The sequence below is a fragment of the Puntigrus tetrazona genome, chromosome 4 (assembly GCF_018831695.1).
Source record: "Puntigrus tetrazona isolate hp1 chromosome 4, ASM1883169v1, whole genome shotgun sequence".
Taxonomy (NCBI): domain Eukaryota; kingdom Metazoa; phylum Chordata; class Actinopteri; order Cypriniformes; family Cyprinidae; genus Puntigrus; species Puntigrus tetrazona.
Window position 1 is genome coordinate 24,285,091 of NC_056702.1, and position 19,123 is coordinate 24,304,213.

Below are 19,123 nucleotides of genomic sequence, written 5' to 3' on the forward strand. Positions count from 1 at the left end.
GTGACAGAAAGGCAATGCATGTAAGTAATATGTAAAAGTGAAATACATTTATTAAATTTCCTTATTATAACTTTTAATAAACTGTGAAGGCAGGCTGTAGCTAGCTAAATGACCCTTATATCACTTAAAAAAATTAAAATATGATTACAGAACTTTCAAAAACATGTTACGATCTTATAATTCTATTTGTCATTTTTAATCATAAGTCGGAGCTAAAGAAGAAGGCCTCTGTCTTTACAGGTTTCTCAAAGTGTGAAACAAATATTATTATTATTATTATTTGATAGTTTTTCATAAACATTTAAGGTGATTTGTTAGTGATGAACTAAACTTTACGGAACATTAATATGAGGAAAGAGTAGGTCCTTTACAAAATAAGAAAACAAACATAAAATTAAGTTTGTTAAAATTTCTCACTTATCACACACTACTTTGTACAGTAAAATACATTTTATTTTACGGATAACATAACGGCTTTACTGAATATTACTGTAAACAAAAGCCAAAGATATGCCAATGACAATAAAATGTATTTATTGTTTTTTTATTATGCACGAATCAGCTAACAAAATCAGACAGAAGCTTGAAGCAGAAAAAGAAAAGCAAGGATTTAAACTCTCCAGAAGATTGTGATTGACAGACAGGAGGTGATCAGTTCAATGTAAAGACACTAATATGTTGTTATATGCGTTGAATCACTGATGTGGGTCTAATGAGAAATTCACTTTAGCTACACAAACACAGGTCATACTTGACTTTTAAACAATTTCCATATAAAATCCCACTGTTTATTCTGACATTTCCACACACATTAACAAATTCCTGCACTTTTCCAGCTAATCTCCTGCCTGTGGACAGAGGCTCTCTGGCGGTTTCATGCTATAGCCTCAGATGAAGATGCTTTGATTCACACATCCTCACAGAAATATAAACATCAGGCATCAGAAAAGCTCGTGGCATCTGCAAGGAAGTTAGCCTGCACTCAGAATGCTTCTGCAAGTGTATATCACTATAATAGGTTTGCTTCCCAGTAAGTTCTTCTTGTAGTCTTAAGCTCTCTCACAGTTCTGGCCGTGAGTATGGTTCATCACACTCACACATTCCCAGGAACAGGTCTTTCACAGCAACGCACCTGCCTCTATTTTCATTCTCACCGTGAGTCTAGGTTGGCGTGAGGGATCTTCTGACATTATTTCTTCATCGCTTTAATGAAAACAACAAACTTGCCTATGTGATAATTCCTTTATAAATGTAAGGAGTCTGAGCTGAAATGTCTTCAGGGATATCTATTCATATCGTAGTCTAATATTTCCTGTGCGCCGTGGCTGTCATGAGCTTTATCATATATGTGTGTTGTGCTGCTGGAAAGTCTGAGACACTGGCGCACTCTCCTACAGCGCCTTCGCCATGTAGAAAGTTTCTGGTACCCTATGGCACAGGACATTTTCATTAATGCACTTCTCAATGGCTGCTTTGACTAAGGCTGCCTTGGTGTGACTCCTCTTCACCTGTTCATGACAGCCACACTGATTCTGGTTTCTCTCGCCACCTTATTAAACCCAAACAAGGTGTGACGGTTCAGGATCTTACATATTTTATGGTTGGATTTTGGCCAAAAAGCAACAACCATCCAGTCATACCTGTCGTAATCTTTGTCCAGAGATGACCAGACTTGTTTCGCGAGCTCTGAGCGCTTTGCGGTTTTGTTGATGAGCGCTTGCACGCCATTAATAACGTAGTCCATACTGGAGAGGATGCACTGCTGGTGGATTTGAAACATAATCCATTGCTGCGCCAGACGTATATTTAGTTAGCAGGTCAGCCTCCACGCTCAAAGCTTCAGACGAAAATTCTGGAGGTTATAGTACAAAATACCCATTGTATTGCCTTTGTAGATGAGGTTAGTAATAACTTTGTGTGTAATGAATGATCATCTTTTCGTGACAGTTGGCGTGTGAGACAGTAAGTCTCCAAGGGATAATTAAAGTCATGTCCTGCTGAAATCAGCACTTGTGTAATTCATTTGTGATTTGCGAGTACTTTAAATATTCCTTCAGTTTTCCTTATGTTTCTCCCTTTCTTTCTCATTTTTTTCTTTTCTTAAGTATATCTAACAGCTTTCGGATACGCTCCACGCTGCTTCAATCTTTAGTCTGTTTCTCCTGGTAAGCACTACTCATTCAGATGTCCTACTTCTGCTGATAATACTTATCGATCTTAATATTAAGATTTTCTAATTCGTCCATTAAAAGGTCCATATCACTGTATTTACTGTACGCTGCAATTTCTGACCCTGCAAATTGCACAAGTCCACTAATCATTCTACATAAACGGAATAAGTAACAGAAAAGTGGCTGACTGCTTTCGTAATCCTGTCTAGGTTGTTAAAAATTTTCTTTGCTTTTAGAAACCATTCTTTGACTTTTCTGAGTCCTTGGAAGAACTTCTCTGCAGTTGGTCCTGGTTGGCAGATGTAGGGCCGATCTCGGTGGAGATGAGGAGGGCAGACAACACCAACAGCAGGAACGGGAGGCCGGGCGGACGCCATGACTGACGCACACAGCGGACAAACACAAGCACGTTAACGATGCATACTAGACCATACTAAACATCCTGCACTCTTGAAAGCTGCTTTAAAACCAACCAACCTTGAACTGCTTACACTATGGTTAGGAGTGAGTCTCGTGTACAATTAAAACAATCCGTGAAATTACCGTAATGCATGTAAACGGCGACTACTAGCTGTTATTAGGTAACCCAGATCACGCTTTTGTATCTATGATTGCGGTAATAGTAATTTGGCCAAAAAACAACAACCAAAAATCCATTTGAAACGATGAATAAGCCTAAGAAGAAAAAAACCTGTAGAAATAATGCATACGCAAAGAACACATTGACTTGGGCGACTTTAACATATCTGAAAGGATACTATGGAAAAGTTATTGTTTTCTTAAGTTTTTTTTCATTAATAAATGATTGACCTGAAGAAAGAAAGCTGTATTCAAATTATGAGCTGACAACCTTTAATATGACAGTATTTATATATGAACTAATGTGAAGTGACGATAACTGGCTCTAAATAAAGTATAAAAAGTTACTAGAAAGTACGCAAAAGACTGGTGATGTTTTTACAATATTTATATTTGGCCATGCAAAGCAACTTTTTATTCTGAAATTGCGCAGTCATCGATAAGATTTACTGGTTTAGATACAGGTTTACACTTTAATATACTTTTATAACTTTACGTTATAAATCTAAGCAAGATAATGCCGTTTTTTCCAGATGAACGAAACTCACTTAATTCTGTCTAAGTACATTGTTCTTGTAAATTTGTTCTGGCAATCATACAGTACTTTGGAGATGACTTGACTATTTTGAGCCGCTTATTAAATATTACGTGATGAATGACTTGTTGTATACGAGGTGAGGTGAGCTAAGCGTTAATGTTCGAAAAATGATTAGTTCATTATTAAAAGCAAGTTGTTTTCCTGGGATTATTTGTTATTCAGATGTATTTTTCTTATCGAGGTTCTCGGTCTTTGGGACCCTTAAAAAAGTGCACAAAACTCTTGAAAGTCGGCACGCACCTTGTAATCTTAGTCATATATGCATCACTTTGTTCTTCAACCTTCTTCAACCCTCAGTGTAACTAAAGCTCACGCTTTTGGATGGACAGTGCAATTATTGTAGATTTAAGTTCTGTGTTTTGTAAAAGTGAACAATGTACCATGTAAAATGATAAAACCTTAACTTACCTGAAGATGGAGAGCTGAGGCTGGTGGTTCGGTAGGATGTGATCTGAGAGTTTTTATAGGAAAGCCATTGGTCACACCTCTCAACACCTGGATTACTCTTCATTTTTGGGTCGGCTGAGCAAAGGACCATCACTATCAGATTTAAAACATGCAAAACAGGAACAGTTATGAGATATTTGCCGTGTTCTCGGCAGACACGGGGGTATCGCTATGGCCTGCAGGAGATAGGTCATCACACGCCAACGTCTACTCGGTGCAAACTCATTCTTCTCCATTTCACGCCATATATCGGATGGAAAATGCATGCAAAACTGGAAACAGCAAAGTGTTTATCAGGCAGGGTCAGGTCTAGATGTAGAGAGGACATTTATTTTCCTAGTAAGACGGCATCCATTTAATAGTTTTATTAAAAATAATTTACACTGCAAAAAACAAATGCTTTTCTAGCTTAGACTTGTTTTTCAGCCAGTTAATCTACAAATTCTTGAATCAAGAAAGACTAGTAAAAATGTCTTGACTTCTTGCTGAAAATAAAGCAAAATGATCTTCCAATTGGGTAAAAAATCTAACTTCATTTTGATTTGGTCCCCAACCAAAAAAGACAATGTTTTTAACTTATTTATGATTTTAACCTATTTGTCTTGATTTAAGAATTTGAAAGATATTTATCTTGGAAAAAAAATAATAATGCAGACTGCACTCAGTATGTACTGAACTGGAAACATCTGCCTTTTTTATACTATTTATGCTTCTTGCAAAGTAAATAGTGCTCTTTTTACAATTACTATTTGCAGTGTGAATAGCACATGGCTTAAAAAAATACTGCTGTGTTTAGTGTGAAAATAATCTCTTTTTTTGTTTGCAGTTAGTGTAAATAGCACCTGTTGCTAATTGCCCTTCGCTGCACTAAAAGACATCAGACATTCGGTTACTAATTTTGTACTGTTACTTATATATGGCAAATGCCAGAGAAAGCAGTTATATCACCAATACATTGAGTCCAAGTTCTCTGATAGCAGCCAGATAACAGTCTATTTCAGTCCAGTATTCAACCTCTAATTCAAAAAAAAAAAAAAAGTGTTTGAGAACCGATAACTGAATATACAGAGAGCGGTCTTTGTGCAAATTCCAGGATTTGCATAGTCCAAGTATACGACCATAGACAGCCTCAAACAAAGGAACACACTTTCTACACTCTCACATTCTCTGGACACCATTTGACTTTGAACCGTAAAAGAAATAAAGCACATAAAGCGGACAGTTCAGCAAACAGTTTAATCTCATGTTGACTCTGGAGCACCTGCAGAGTAGCACTGAAAACTGTCTCAACAAAGAATCTTTAGTTTTACTTCTATTTATGATAGACTTCTACAAAAGAGCAATCACTGTAAGCTAACATACATAAAACAGGAACAACTGTACTCCTTCACCATCCACTTCAGTGAAACACATACATTCATTCACAACAAATCATCATTCCTAAGTTCATATTTCAGCATTATTTGATATTTTAGTAGACACAAGATCACCACTGCAGTCCCACGTGACCAGGAAGATGCCCAAGATCATTAAATACTGAAGAATCGTCCCATCGTGATTTCTTGCATGTGTTTTAGCGTGGTATTAGCTAACCCTAACTGTTGACTGTTATGTAACTCCCACAGAAGAGGAGGGGGCTCAGCACGGATCCTTGGGGGACCCCAGTTTTCAGTGTGATGGTGCTGGATCAGGAGATCGGGACGGCCAGTCGAGAGCTGCAGTGAGACATGAACTGAAGTCTATGAACAGCATTCTGACACATGAGTAGTTTATTAAAAGTCTATATGTGTGGGTGCTAAGTGGAGGACGGTGGCCATCAACATGGAAGGGGTCCAGGGACTAACCATTCAAAGCAAAAATAGGAGTAACTGCAACTGGACCGATGGATTCCTGTGTGTCGCTATAACTGTCTTTACCTTCATCCATCAAAACCTCACTGGTAAGATACTGGTTTCTTTATTCAGCCCGTACAGAAAATGTAGCATTTAAAAACATGCTGAAAGAGCCACGCTAGGAAATGTACTCATGCACACACTTCTGCATGTAGATCATGCCTGAACTTTCCGAACAAGAAAAATCTTAGTGGGCTCATCCCTTTGTGATCACTAGATGGGTGAACATCAAGGGCTACAGAAAGTTACAGAACTATAACTTCTCACTGTATCACGACAGAGACCAAGTACATTCAGTGACAGAAGCTGGACTGGGGCCAAAGTTTGTTTGCTTTGAACATGTGATAAATTTGGGGAATGTCCCGCAAGCTGCTAGAGCAGCAGGCAGAGTATACTCTGCACCGACAGAAAAGACACTGAAAATAAAGTCCCCTTGTCTGATAGTGATGGGAAAGTGGCAGAGGAGGTCATCCAGCTCTCAAACCTCTCAAAACAAACCCTACTGAGCACTGAAAACACACCGTGTCCGTGATCCTACCTCTGAAAACCTGTTCTACAACCCATGTGTGAAAGTGATCTGATCTCCAGATACACCAACTGCCATGATATCAAACATCTTCATAGATCTTTTGCACTTGATTCAAGGTTCTCTGACTAAGCAAAAATATATACAGCCATATGCTTTACAATAGCATGCCTTCACTACAAAGTGAATGTTTTTCATACATTATTATATGGTTTAAAACATTTTAAAGATACTGGTCGTATATGAACAGTGGATCTTAGGACCACCAGTTTAATAAGGGTATGCGTGAACTGGCATGTAATAAATAAATGAATTACTTTGGTTCATACTGGACTAAAGCATTTAACTATTTTTGGATGTTTAGCACCATGGACAGCAACATTTTTGAACGCAGTTAAGGTATAGCGTCTCAAAATAAATGAACTACTTTGGTTCATGCTGGAAGAGTAGAGCTGAGGAGCTATCACACGTCAACCTCCTTAAGAAGCGAGTGGAGATCATCCCTCCACCTGGCGGTCTCCGATCCCGTGGTTGTAGACGTCAACCCCTATCTCTTGGCTGCCCAGAAGAGGGAGCTGCAGCACTTGGTCGGTCAGTTCTCTGATGTGTTCCCTACGGTGTCCCTGAGGCCTCGGCACGCCATTGAGGAGGAAATCCAACAAATGCTGAAGTTAGGGGTGATAGAACCAAGCAGCTTTGGTTCGGCCCGATCGTGACGGTGGTGGTTCTCGTGGATTTCATCAGCATCACCCTGGAAATCAACCAGGAGCACCTGTGAGAAACCTCTCGCCTGCTCTCCATCCCCTCCAGAAAGCAGCTGGTCAGCTCTCCCACGAGCACAGCTTGGCGACACTTGCACCACCCAACCTGACCTTTCACTTTGTTTGTCACTTTGTGAATAAACCCATAAACCATCTCCTTGTCGTGTGATTCTTCCCCCCGTTGTATTATGTGCACTTTTCATGTCTTGAATTTGTGTTTCTATTCTACTTATCAAGACTATCGGTTTTACAGCTGTGTAGTATTATTCATTTAAACCACCATTAAAAGAATGGCCTACGTAAACTTAGCTACCTGTAAAGCATGACATATCTTATGTTTTAGTGACAAATACAAGAGCAATACAACTGCTTGTTTTAACTGATGCTTGAATCAAAACAACTAAAGTGTACATCATTTACAGTGCAACATATACACAGATATTAGACCATTCATACCTGTAAACAACTTAAATTGGAACAGATTAATAAGACAGCGTTCTGCTCTATTTAGCCACGCCCACAGCGGAAAACGGGCCAATGACCAATGAGCTTTCGAACGGCATCACAGTCATATGCACGTCTAAAAAATTGCTTTGTTAAATCTGAAAATCCCTTTGCAGTTTCTTTGCTAGTTGCGAGTTTTCACGCTACATTTATTGTAGTTTGTTTCTACAGTTTGTCTCACTTTGCATTTCTTCCAGCTTAACACCATTATAGTGACTACTTCAAATGGTTCTCTTTAGGTTGCTAGGAGTAACTTCATCCTGGGCCGCGCAATTATTGGTCAGTGGTTTGTGCTTCAAATTGAGTTTAATATGCACTTTACGGGTAGTTGACAACTAACGTGGAAATGAGCTGAAATCATCCAACTTCTGGACTGTCAAAAAACTCATGAGCCTTGCTCATCTGAAAGCTAAAAGTCATGTACACCTAGGATGGCTTGAGGGTGAGTCAAATATGCGTGAAGTTCTCTGGGCGTCCGTCAGAGGAGAACTGGACTCAACTGAGCCTGGTTTATGACTTTCACAAACCTTGAAATCACAAAACCTAACCATCACAGTTGTTAATGAGAGGGTCTTTGTAAACTGGCCAAACCACCTTTCTCCTCCCCAATGAAGGTGAGAAGTAGGTGGAAATACGCATATGCAAACACGAGTCATTTATGTGTTTTGTCCAAAAATCACAGCACTGTTTGTCTTTGAGGAACACACAATAAAACAATACCAATTTACACTTTTATGAATAAACAATGATAACTCCTATCAAGTACCATGATGACAACTGCAACCAACTTGGTTACTGTAACTCAAGAGGGGTAAGAAGGTAGCAGATACCAAATATTTCTTTGCTTTAAAAGAAAATAAAGATCTATTTTTGTAGTAAAACTGTAATTTGAGCTTTAACTTTTAAGCTTCATATTTCCTCTCAAAACTAACTGACTATACTTTATACCACAGACTTTAAATGTGCAACATATATTTTAGTTATTCCCCCTGGAAGGATGTATTGTCAGAAAGATTACTTGGTCTAACTTTAGAGTTAAACTATTTTTTAAAGATGAAAGAAAATAAAATAGGTCCCAGAACCGAAACTTGAGGGACACCTTCAGAAAGTGAGAAACGGATGAAGTGCAAATCTTTTAAAAGCACACACGGAGTTCTTCCTGAAAGATAGTTGGCAAAACCTTCAGAGAGACCGACACTGGAGCGCCTCTTTTTAAGAGTATGCCGTTGCAGTGTGAGAGCCAAGACCAATAAAGCGTAATTGAACTGAAAAAGTAATCTCAAAGCTAACAAATGCCCATATTTTTATTTGTTTAACGGAGACTGAAGTTTGAAGTGATGTGTTTTACATTTTTCATATGGTGATTGGTAAACACACATCACTTGATGGTGAAATGTGTTGTTTTTCAAAAGAGATATAAGATCAGAAATAACAGACTTCTCTTTTAGTGAAATAATTATCTTTTAGTAATCATTTGTGCTCTACACCTAGCCTAGCTAGCTCTGGCGAAAACTAAGGATTATTTTGGGCCTTCAATCTGTTTATAGGTTCAATTCCTTCAGGTACTCCCATGTCGGATAAAGACCATGCTAATTGATGTTACTAAATCTTACATCGGAAGAATTAAATCAGAATCACAAGAGTGATAATAGGGCTATTTCTATTTTATGTAAAGGAATTCTGCTCTGTGCTTTGTTTTATCAGGAGAAAAGTGTGGCTGCTGTCACAGAGACATGTCTTCTGTATTAATAAGACGATCCAGCAGGGTCTGCAGAGTTTCACCCATCAGCTTCCCAGGAAGTTCTCAGCGATCCTGAAGAACTGGATTCGGTTCTGGAGAGAAACCGCCAAGACCTTTTCACTCCTTTGGGAAAATCTGGTTTCACCACTATTCTGGACCGAGAGGAGCAGTATTTTGAATTTGGTTATTTTAATTATCATTATCAGTTTAAATCTAATCTGGAATCCAATACTAAATCTATACAGTTGACACTTTAGAGACTCTGAATAACAAAGCTGTTATTTATTTGATTGTGCATGCAAACTATATGTCTGTTTGTTGTCATTTATTTGTTCTTTATTCTTTTTCTTTTTTATGTTATGTCTTGATCAAATGTATATTGTGGTTCTTTTGAATAAAGAGGAGAGCCCAAAACCAGGCGGTCCCTGCTAAAAATCCAGTTGGGCTCACTTCGCCCCGCCCAGACCCATCTCTCTTCTCCAGCTGGGGTTTAGTACGGATCTCCATCTCTCCAGCTTCACTCCTCTGGTTCATAAGTCTCGCTCGTCAGCGGTGGACACTAGTCCTCCAGGAACAATGTTGGCCCGCCACAGTGTTCTCATGGTTGTGGCTCCTTTGGGATGGTGTTGAGCGGGTATGTACTTACTGCTTCAGCAACATCACAGATTGTTTTGTGTTGTTTTCCTTTGTGTCTGTTGTGAATTGATGCCATAATGCAGAATTACTACTGCTTGACATTTAATATTTAGCATAGTATTGATACAAAACTTTAGAAACTAATCTGAAAAATATTACAAAGCTCATGTTTTGAGATATCATTCTCAAATTTATTAAACTTATTTAGAAATCTCTCCTCATGAAGTGTCTTTTTTTCAGGCTCATTTACCTGAACAACATCCAGTGCAGGTGAGTTTAGCGTTCATAAAACATGCACAGACGTAATAGATGAAGTGTTCTCTTGATTGGACGGGTTTCATTATCGAATGATATATATGTCTTTACTGTTTTAAGATGCGGTCAGCAGAAAACTGAACAAAGCTTCAAGTAAGTATGATGTTAATACGCGACGCACAAATATACAAATGAATGTCTCACAAAAATCCAACATTGACACACATGCTAGAATTCATATACATGCTCATTTTTATAAAGGCATACATAATCCAGTGTTTGAGCCTGATTGTGTGTGGATCGTAATACTCATTTATTATTATTATTATTACTGTTTTAGCCGCAGTCAGCAGAGAACAGAACAAGACGCCATCAAGTGAGTAAGGATTTAAAATAAATTACAAATGAAGCATGCACAATAAAATCCAATTCAAATGAGTATGACTGTTTTAATCAGGCACAAATGGAAGCCAAGATCATTGATCTGCGTTCAGCGCCAGGGTGCTGCGTAAACTTCTTTCTTTGTTGATTTGTTGTTAATGAGGACTACTGCTCAAGACTAAAACATTTTTGGTTCATGGCGTTGTTCTTGTGCTTCTGAAATAGATGCCAGTGAGAGAAACAATGATTAAATGATGTCAATAAAATGCGTTGTTCGTTCTGTTCATTCACTTTCATTACAGGTTGGTGTACTACAGCCGGACGTGGTTGGCAGGGTGAGTGTTATGTGTTTAGTATCGCCCGCTCATACGAGTGGAAGCGGATGGAACGCTTCCAGAGCTGTTTGTGTGTTTTTAATGAAGTCGACGGATGTTGCGCCGTGTCACCGTGGTCCGCCTCCAATCATCTGGGAGGGAAACTTTGACTCGGCGCTGATCGACTTATCTACAAACAACACAATCTCACCATAGCAAACTACAGTCTTCGCTATGGAAAAGTAAGTCCTTTTGTTTGCTTTCCTCCTTTGTCCCGTGTTTCTGGAAATAGCAACTCTTATCCCCGTGTTTGTTTTGTATTTGTTCGCTAGATACACGCGCTTTGTCAAAGATTTTCTGAGTCAGCGGAGGAACATTACTTCGCCGGATTTCGGTGCATTTCTACCTGTTTACGGATCAGCCAGAATCGGTTCCTGAGGTGTGAAGATGGCGGAAAACCGTGCTCTGACAATTCAGAAGGTTCCGTTTGGAACCGATGGCAGGACATCAGTATGAGCAGGATGGAAAAACTGGAAAAAACTGATAGAGACTGAACCAGCCTCCAAGGCGGACTACATTTTTGCCTTGACATAGATACAAAGTTCTTACGGGCGCTGGGGTCTGCGGAGACCTTGGGTGCCTGGTAGGTGTGATACATCCTTATCTCTATAATGTTCCAAGGAATCAGTTCACCTGACGAGCGCGAGACCAGCGCCTAAAGCTACATTGCCGCTGAAGAAGGTGATTATTATTATGCCGGTGCTGCATTTGGTGGATCGGATGATGATGCATCATCTCACCAGAACCTGCAGAGAGCAGCTGAGTGATCGACGCCGCCAACTCCATTGAGGCCAGATGGCAAGAGGAGTCTCACTTGAACAAGTATTTCCTTTGAACAAACCCAGTAAACTGCTCTCTCCTGAGAGCATGTGGCGGGCATCAGTGAACAAGCAGCCCCGATAGGCATCTGCCGCCACTAATGTACCTAAAAACTATGCTGAAATTCTAGCTCGAACCCTTGAGCGACTACATGGAGTGTTCTCACAGACCTATGAAATCAAACAAGGACTTTCTAATCTTGGAGAAAGATCTTATCTGACTCTTCACCCATCCTCAGGGCTCCGTCCTTCTCCCGGCTTGACTTGAGTTCTGGTTACTATTCTTTGTCATGCATCTAGTGTAATTTTAAAATTACTGCAGATTAAATAGTTTTAATGATCTGAGATTGTTGTTCATGCTTTAATTACTTTGTGACTGGACTACTGTAACTCCCTTTATGTAGGAATGCTTGCAGACAGACTTTGATGGGCATTAAAAAAAAAATTCCACTAAAATCAGTTTAATCTAACCACATCCAAAGCTTACTTCTGCTGTTATTTACTATATTAACTGAATAGGTACTTTTAAATTCAAAATATCTCTAATAATCAATTTATTCACTATACTGTTTAATATGAAAGTCTGATTTGTTTGCTCTGGTTTTGTATCTATTCCTTAGTTTATATGAAAAGGTCGTAGCATGGATTCATATACACTATAAACACAAGTGTTCACATATAGACCAAAATCCAAATCAGATCCCTTAAAAAGACTCAAGTAGTCAGTCATCTGCAGATGTCACGGTGGATTGTGTTTCATGTCACGGACCTGATGTCAATAAATTTAATTAGTTGCTAGATGTTCTCCAGCTGATCTTTGAAATCCCTTTTTTTCAGCCCCTTTGTTACCCTGTGCCAACTTTTTTGAGACCTGTAGCAGGCATCATATTTTAAATAAGCTCATTTAGATTACAGTATTACAGTGTCCTCTATGCTCTATGTTCTCATGTGATTTGAAAGTCTTTTAGTTTTCATTTTACTCTTATTGGAGCTGTTAAAACTATGTGACTTCTCGCCAAACAACTCCACAAACTGGCTGGAACGGCTGGAAACTGCCAAGGACACCTGCTGAGAACCACTGAACTCACTCAGCGTCCTGCCAGAGACCTTCATCCAGCCCTCCTGTGCATCTTCAACTCTTCGACTTCTGAAGCCTCTGCACCAACCAACTGGAAGAGAACTTTCCAGCATTCAGATGGTCACGCACCGGCCAGGAAACCACCGCGACCTCCATCCATGGCGCAGGGATGTCCCAGAGACATCATCCAGGAGAATCGCCAACCAATCAGAAGCCCCAGACTTCCTCTGATGCTTCCTACAGGAATATCTATGCTGTAATGAATTCTCCTGAGGTTGCAAGCTAGGAACTAGTAGCAAAGACTTTGGACTTTCAGATACCTCAGTATTCCTTCTAAACTGTATGTTTGAGTATAATATAGCTCAATAAACTTGTGTTTCATTATTAACAATTGTTGTCTTGTGTTGTTGTATTATAAAGTCAACTTTGCCTAGATCTATACTACAGATCTAGATCTATCAGGAAATAAGTAAATAACAGAAATATTAAATTTTGTGTTTATTTTGCTGATCACTTAAATAAATAGAATTGGTAAGGTATGCTAAATTGTGCTAAATCACTGGACGGATTAATCAATAAAGTGTATTATATCCATTTTAAATCAAATCAACTCGAATCCATAAAATTTGATTCCCCAAATATTAAACAACTATTTCAATCTTACAGCAGAAACCAATCTGTGGAAAATACAGTCTAGAATATATGTTATCTGAACAAGAAATAATGTTCCAGTGCTGAAAAAGAACACAATAATCATCTGACTGATCAACGCAAAGACAGTAAATGATGAAGTGTAGTGATTTAATAGAGAATGCAAACACATTCATTAGGTTCTTCTGCATTTAGCAGCACATTCAGAGATGAGATGTGATCTAAAACAGAGATCTGTGACCTTCCTGAAAGATGAGCGGAGTCCCACCCGATCACAGACCTCTGTCATAGATGCTGTAAAACTGAGAGAGAGAAAAACATCTCCTAGAATCCAGACGGGGCCAGCAGGAGACGGGACGCCTATAGACTGAAAGCCACTGAAGCAGATCTCCCCTTATTGTTCAGCACCTCCTACAGACAAAGCAAGAGGAATTATACAAGTTTGAGCATGTAAATGTAAGAATATAATATGATATAACTGTATCTGAGAGATGTAAGTCATAAGCGAAATTACAACATCAAGCACAAAAGAGGAAAGAACTGTTTTGTTCCAGAATTTATGGTTCTTCATGGCATGGTCATGGCCATAGACTAGTGAGATGTTTCCTACTAGTGCAAGCATAAAAATCCCTGCAGCAGGATAAATCAACTCACCCTCCTGACATACTGCTCTCCAGTATCAGAGAATACTCCACATTATTGATCAGAAAGACACTACAGGAAGACTGCTGATCCTCACACACAGTCTAGAAGGTACTGAAACCCACACACAAGCAGTACAGTTGAGGCTGTAGTGTCTCTTCAGTGAATTGTACTGATAACTATGTATTAAAAGGTATAGGCCATTACATGAGGCAGGGTCATATAATCACCTCTCCGACAGCGCTGGGTGTTGCTCCAATAAACTGCTGGAGGAGCAGGATGTCTCTGGCTGGGCCGCCGATCAGAGAGGTTCCTGTGTCCACTATGGCTTGGGCAGCCTTGAGCGCCACGATAGCAGAAAACTCAGAGCTCCCTGAACCTCACACTAGACACGACACACACAACACACTCAGCTCTGTGTCAAACGAGTGTTTTAATGGACGTGAACTCACTCAGCGACGCCTAATCTGATCTGCCAGTAGCCCTTCTGAGTGACGGAGCCCAGTTGATGGGAGAAAGCGGGAGTGCTTTCATCCACACCCCCCTAACAGCAGCTCCTCCGAAGCCAGAAACGTTGTTCCTGTAAGAGTTACCAGAACATACCGCGTGAAAGATCAGCATCAGTTCAAGGTTGAGGTTTGGTACTTCAGAAAATAATGCTTAGGCCATAAACATCATGCTCAATTTTGCTGTCCCTCTTCTCCATGAGTTGGTCCCAAAAGATCTGGTTATGGATTCTAAACCTTGTATTTGTTGAGTAGATCCAATCATCTCTTTGAAGCCCAATCTTTATTTTACATCTGCTGTAATGCTTGAGTCAGGCAGAAGGTGGCAGTATGCATCTTTATGTGCTTACTAACCACTGTTAAACGTGCTCAACTGCCATATAAAACCAAAATAAGAAGAAATTCTGAGATGTCACTGGCGTCACACATTGCTATTCATTATCATACAGTATTTTCAGTACTCCCAGCATTCCTTGTGTAAGTGTTGCTAGTATCTGTAAGTGACATTGTTTTGATTTCTTACTTGAGATAGAAGGAGAAGACGGGCTGGTCCAGCAAGCCCTGCGCTATCATACTGTCAAACACAGGAGAGCCCAGCTCCTCTGCCAGCGGAGGGAAACCCAGACCCATAACCCTGGTCAAACTGAGCCAGGACGAAGGTAAAGCCAGGCTCGTGTACACAGCCTCTCTCCGAACACCTGGTTCTGGACCGTCAAAGAGCCCACCTGAACCAGAGCAAACATGAAAATAAATGTTTTTTTATATTATAGTGTAAACATGAGTGCTACCAGTTACCTTTAGTTGTTCTCTGGCCATCACTCCCAGCAGGTGACCAGAGCCGTAATGGATGCCAAAGACTGGTCCGTCATGGGCGTGCGTGCTGGACTCAAAGGCCTTGAACTTGTGGTGCATCTGTGCCAAGAGAGGAAGAGCATGACCCAATAACCAGGTCTGTTCACGGCGTGTAAGGACAGCTGACTAATGTGTGTTAGTTATCGCATGCTTGGCTCACGCAGTAAGATGAAGGGACCCAGAGATCGGTGGAGCCCGTATCAAACACCACCGTGAAATTCTGCTCTGGTTTGCCCAGACTGATCTGACCGAAGAACTGTGCCTGGACACTACACACAAACAACCTTGTCAGGCTTTCAAACATCTTAAACAACTGATGATTGAAGCAAGCATTAAATTCCCTTGACTTTGTCTTGCAGGGATTATTAAACTGTAAAACAGTCAACCCTGTTACTGTTCTTAAGGCATAATTACTTCATTAAAACACTGGGTTACACCTTTTGGTAACAGTTTTTCTTAAGGTGTTCATAATACAGGGTAATTACTCTAGTAAGTACTTAGCTGTACAAATAAGAATTTATTTGATTTTATACCATAAATTCAAGTACACAGACATAAGCTACTTACACTTAAATACAATCTTGATACACTTTAAGTAGCTGTGTAACAGACTCAGTCTGTAACATATGTGTAACAGTAGTTGCCTGTTACATCTAAATCATTATTAACTGTAAGGACAGGATGTTCCATAACTTTACATGAAATACAGTAACACTTGATGTAACTAAGTACTTAATTAGGTAATTACTCTGTAACTAGAACACCTTAAAATAAAGGGTAACACTTTAATTTAAGGTGGCATAATATACTTTACATTTAAGAACTGACTGATGTAAATCAAGATACTTACTCTATGGATAGGGTTTAGCTTAGGATTACTTGTAATTATGCATCATTTATTGTTATTATATTAGTAAGTGCATGTAAAGTTACACTGTAACCTTAAAATGAAGTGTAACACTTTCTTTGGCGTGTTACTTTCACCAGTAACATTAGACTGTATAAGGAGTGTGTAGATCATCACAGAGAAAGGCTCACGCCCATGAAGTTGTAGAGTCTCTCACGGATCTGCCCCAAGGCGAAGGTAGTGTTGTGCGGCTGGGTAACACTGAGCGTAACGCCTGGAGAACACGTCCGCTGGTGCTCACGCAGGAACTCATTCAGCTGGTCAGCTGCCTTGCCGACCGCAACCGAGGGCAAAACGAATTAGTGGTACCTGGAAGCAGGAGAATCAGGGTACCCTTTAAATCTTATAATCATTCTTAAATCATGTTTAAAAACAGAGCCAAAAATATTGAGGAAATAGATTTTCTGCACGCCTTTAAACAGTATACATGCTGGCTTTCTTTATCGCCACTGGATAAAAACAAAGTGTGGAAACTATTTTCACTCAGAAGTGACCATGAAATATAAAACCATTACAAAGACATGGCAAGAAACACATTAAACTACAGATAAAAATGTTATTTTGTTGAAACTGCATTACTCTTTCTTTTCACAGTAAACGCTACATGTAATAATGGTTGTTTTGGGGTTTTTCTTACCTCACCAGACTCTGAACACAGCTCAGATATCCCAGCAGGACCAGAGCCGCTCTTCATGCTGCTCCTCGCTGCTCAGGTCAAGAGTGACAGGAACACACACACACACACACACACTGTGAGCCTTCGGTCGTTTCTGACCCGGTCGGGGTTGGTTTAACATTCAGCAAACAAACGAGAGATGAAGAAATGAGCGCTCAGGCCACGTGCAAAGGCAAGAGAAAGATCTGCTGAATTTAGAGACACACTTTGTCCCTACATTAAAAACACTCTACAGTAAATGCTAATGTACATGATTCTACAGATGCTGTGGTAATAAACCAATTTACCCAATACTGTTCTCTACAGCTAGAGTATATTATACTACAATGACAAGTTTTTTACTACAGTAAACGGTTAAGTATACAGTATTTAGTAGTTTTCAGGTCACTTTAGATTGTTTAAAGTGTTGTAAATACCATTATATACAGAACTGGAGGAAAAAAAAACCTTTGGGAGAAACCAGACTCAGTTGAGACCAGTTCTCCTCTGACCGGACGCCCAGCACTTAACTGTGTGTGTGTGTGTGTGTGTGTGTTAGATCTGGTGATCTGTCCACAGTGTGTATAACATGATCACACTTCAAGAATGAGTATAGTTGTGAGGATACTACCTTTTCTAGTATCTTTGACAGAAAAGGGAGATTAGAGATTGGTCTGTAATTTACTAAGTCTTTGGGATCAAGATGTGGTTTCTAATGAGAGGTTTAACTACAGCCAGTTTAAAGGTTTTATATAAAAATATTTTGGTTTTAGGTTTCATGGTAGTCTGAAAAGGGTTTCTGCAGATTATCAGAAAGGTGAAAACCCAAGACCCTCTCAGGACAAAGCAAAGAAAAGGTAAGGAATGAATTGAAGGGAACAGTATCGAACCTCATGACACCGAATTCCAGGAAACCCCCATTTCACCTCTTCATTCTGGATTTCAAGTAAAGATATATTGAACTAAAGAATGTTGAGACATCGCCTCTACAGTAAAACCCACAGAAAATACACCGAAAATGTGTTTTTTGAAGTAAATGTAGCATTTCATGCCATGGCTATGAAAGACCTACAGAAAATACCCAAGAGCAAAAACTAAATGCTAATGCTAGTTTGAATGTGTGTGGTGTGACACTGGACCAGTTAAAACAACTCTAGAGAGACACTCAGAGGTCAGTCTTGACGGTTTATTGAGTAAACAAAGGTCAAAGGTCAACGTAGAGCAGTAACATACATTAGGAAGTGCAACTACACAAGGGCTACAAACAAAGAGCATCAACTTCCTGTCAATAAATACACGGGCTGCTGGGTGTTCAGCAGGGTGATGATCCGCACGCTTCCTGAAACACACACAGAGAGAGAGAGAGGGTTAAAGAGCGCCAGGCAGCAGGGCCGAGTCGTGGCAGCAGCGAGGGTCACCTGGGAGCAGCTTTGATGATGTTGTCGACGCGCAGGATCATCTCCGCCGCCGCCGCGCTCAGCAGCACCTGCCTCTTCACCTGGAAGCTCTCGGTGATGCCCAGAGCCGCCATGTCTCCCACCGCACCCTGGGCCATGTCTGTGGGGTCAGGGGTCAGAGGTCAGACTCGCCGGAGCCGTGTGTGTGTGAGAGAGAGCGGGTCTTACCCAGGCCGAAGGTGCTCTTGTTGTCCTGGTGGGCGGCTCTCAGCTGAGACACACACAGCCTGGGCGCTGTCATAGCCAGCGTTATCAGCGATGATGGTGGGCAGCTGCGACACACACACACACACACACACACACACACACCTTTACTACACACTCCAACAGGGCTCCACACACACGACACTCACGAGACCTGCGTGGAGCTATGGCCGCTGCTTCTCTGAATCAACTGCTGGGCGAACGATTCAATGACTCATTCATGATGCTTCATTCCTAAATGAACCAGTTGTTTTGGATGAACTGATTCAGTGAACTGATTCAGTGAACTCACACAAGGTCCCACTACACAAAGGAGAAAAACTGTGACAAAGGAAGTACGTCTGCATTCACAGCAGTCCAAGCATGAGGGACTTTACTGGCTTTGTTTTAGTTGATGTAAAGTTAACTACGTTTCCAAAAGAGAGCAGCCTTTCACTTAATGAACGTGCTTTGAATGAATCTACTGAACGAGTGACCAGTTCATGTCC

The 19,123-nt window shown here is 40.2% G+C and overlaps 3 pseudogenes; 1 reads left to right on the forward strand and 2 right to left on the reverse strand.

The window, feature by feature from the left end:
* The first annotated feature begins 5,471 nt into the window (after nucleotides 1-5,471).
* Nucleotides 5,472-11,768, forward strand: LOC122342335 (annotated as a pseudogene).
* Nucleotides 11,769-13,684: 1,916 nt separating this feature from the next.
* On the reverse strand, nucleotides 13,685-17,013 carry LOC122342336 (annotated as a pseudogene).
* A 137-nt stretch (nucleotides 17,014-17,150) lies between these two features.
* Nucleotides 17,151-19,123, reverse strand: part of LOC122342337 — a 7,222-nt pseudogene continuing 5,249 nt past the window's right edge.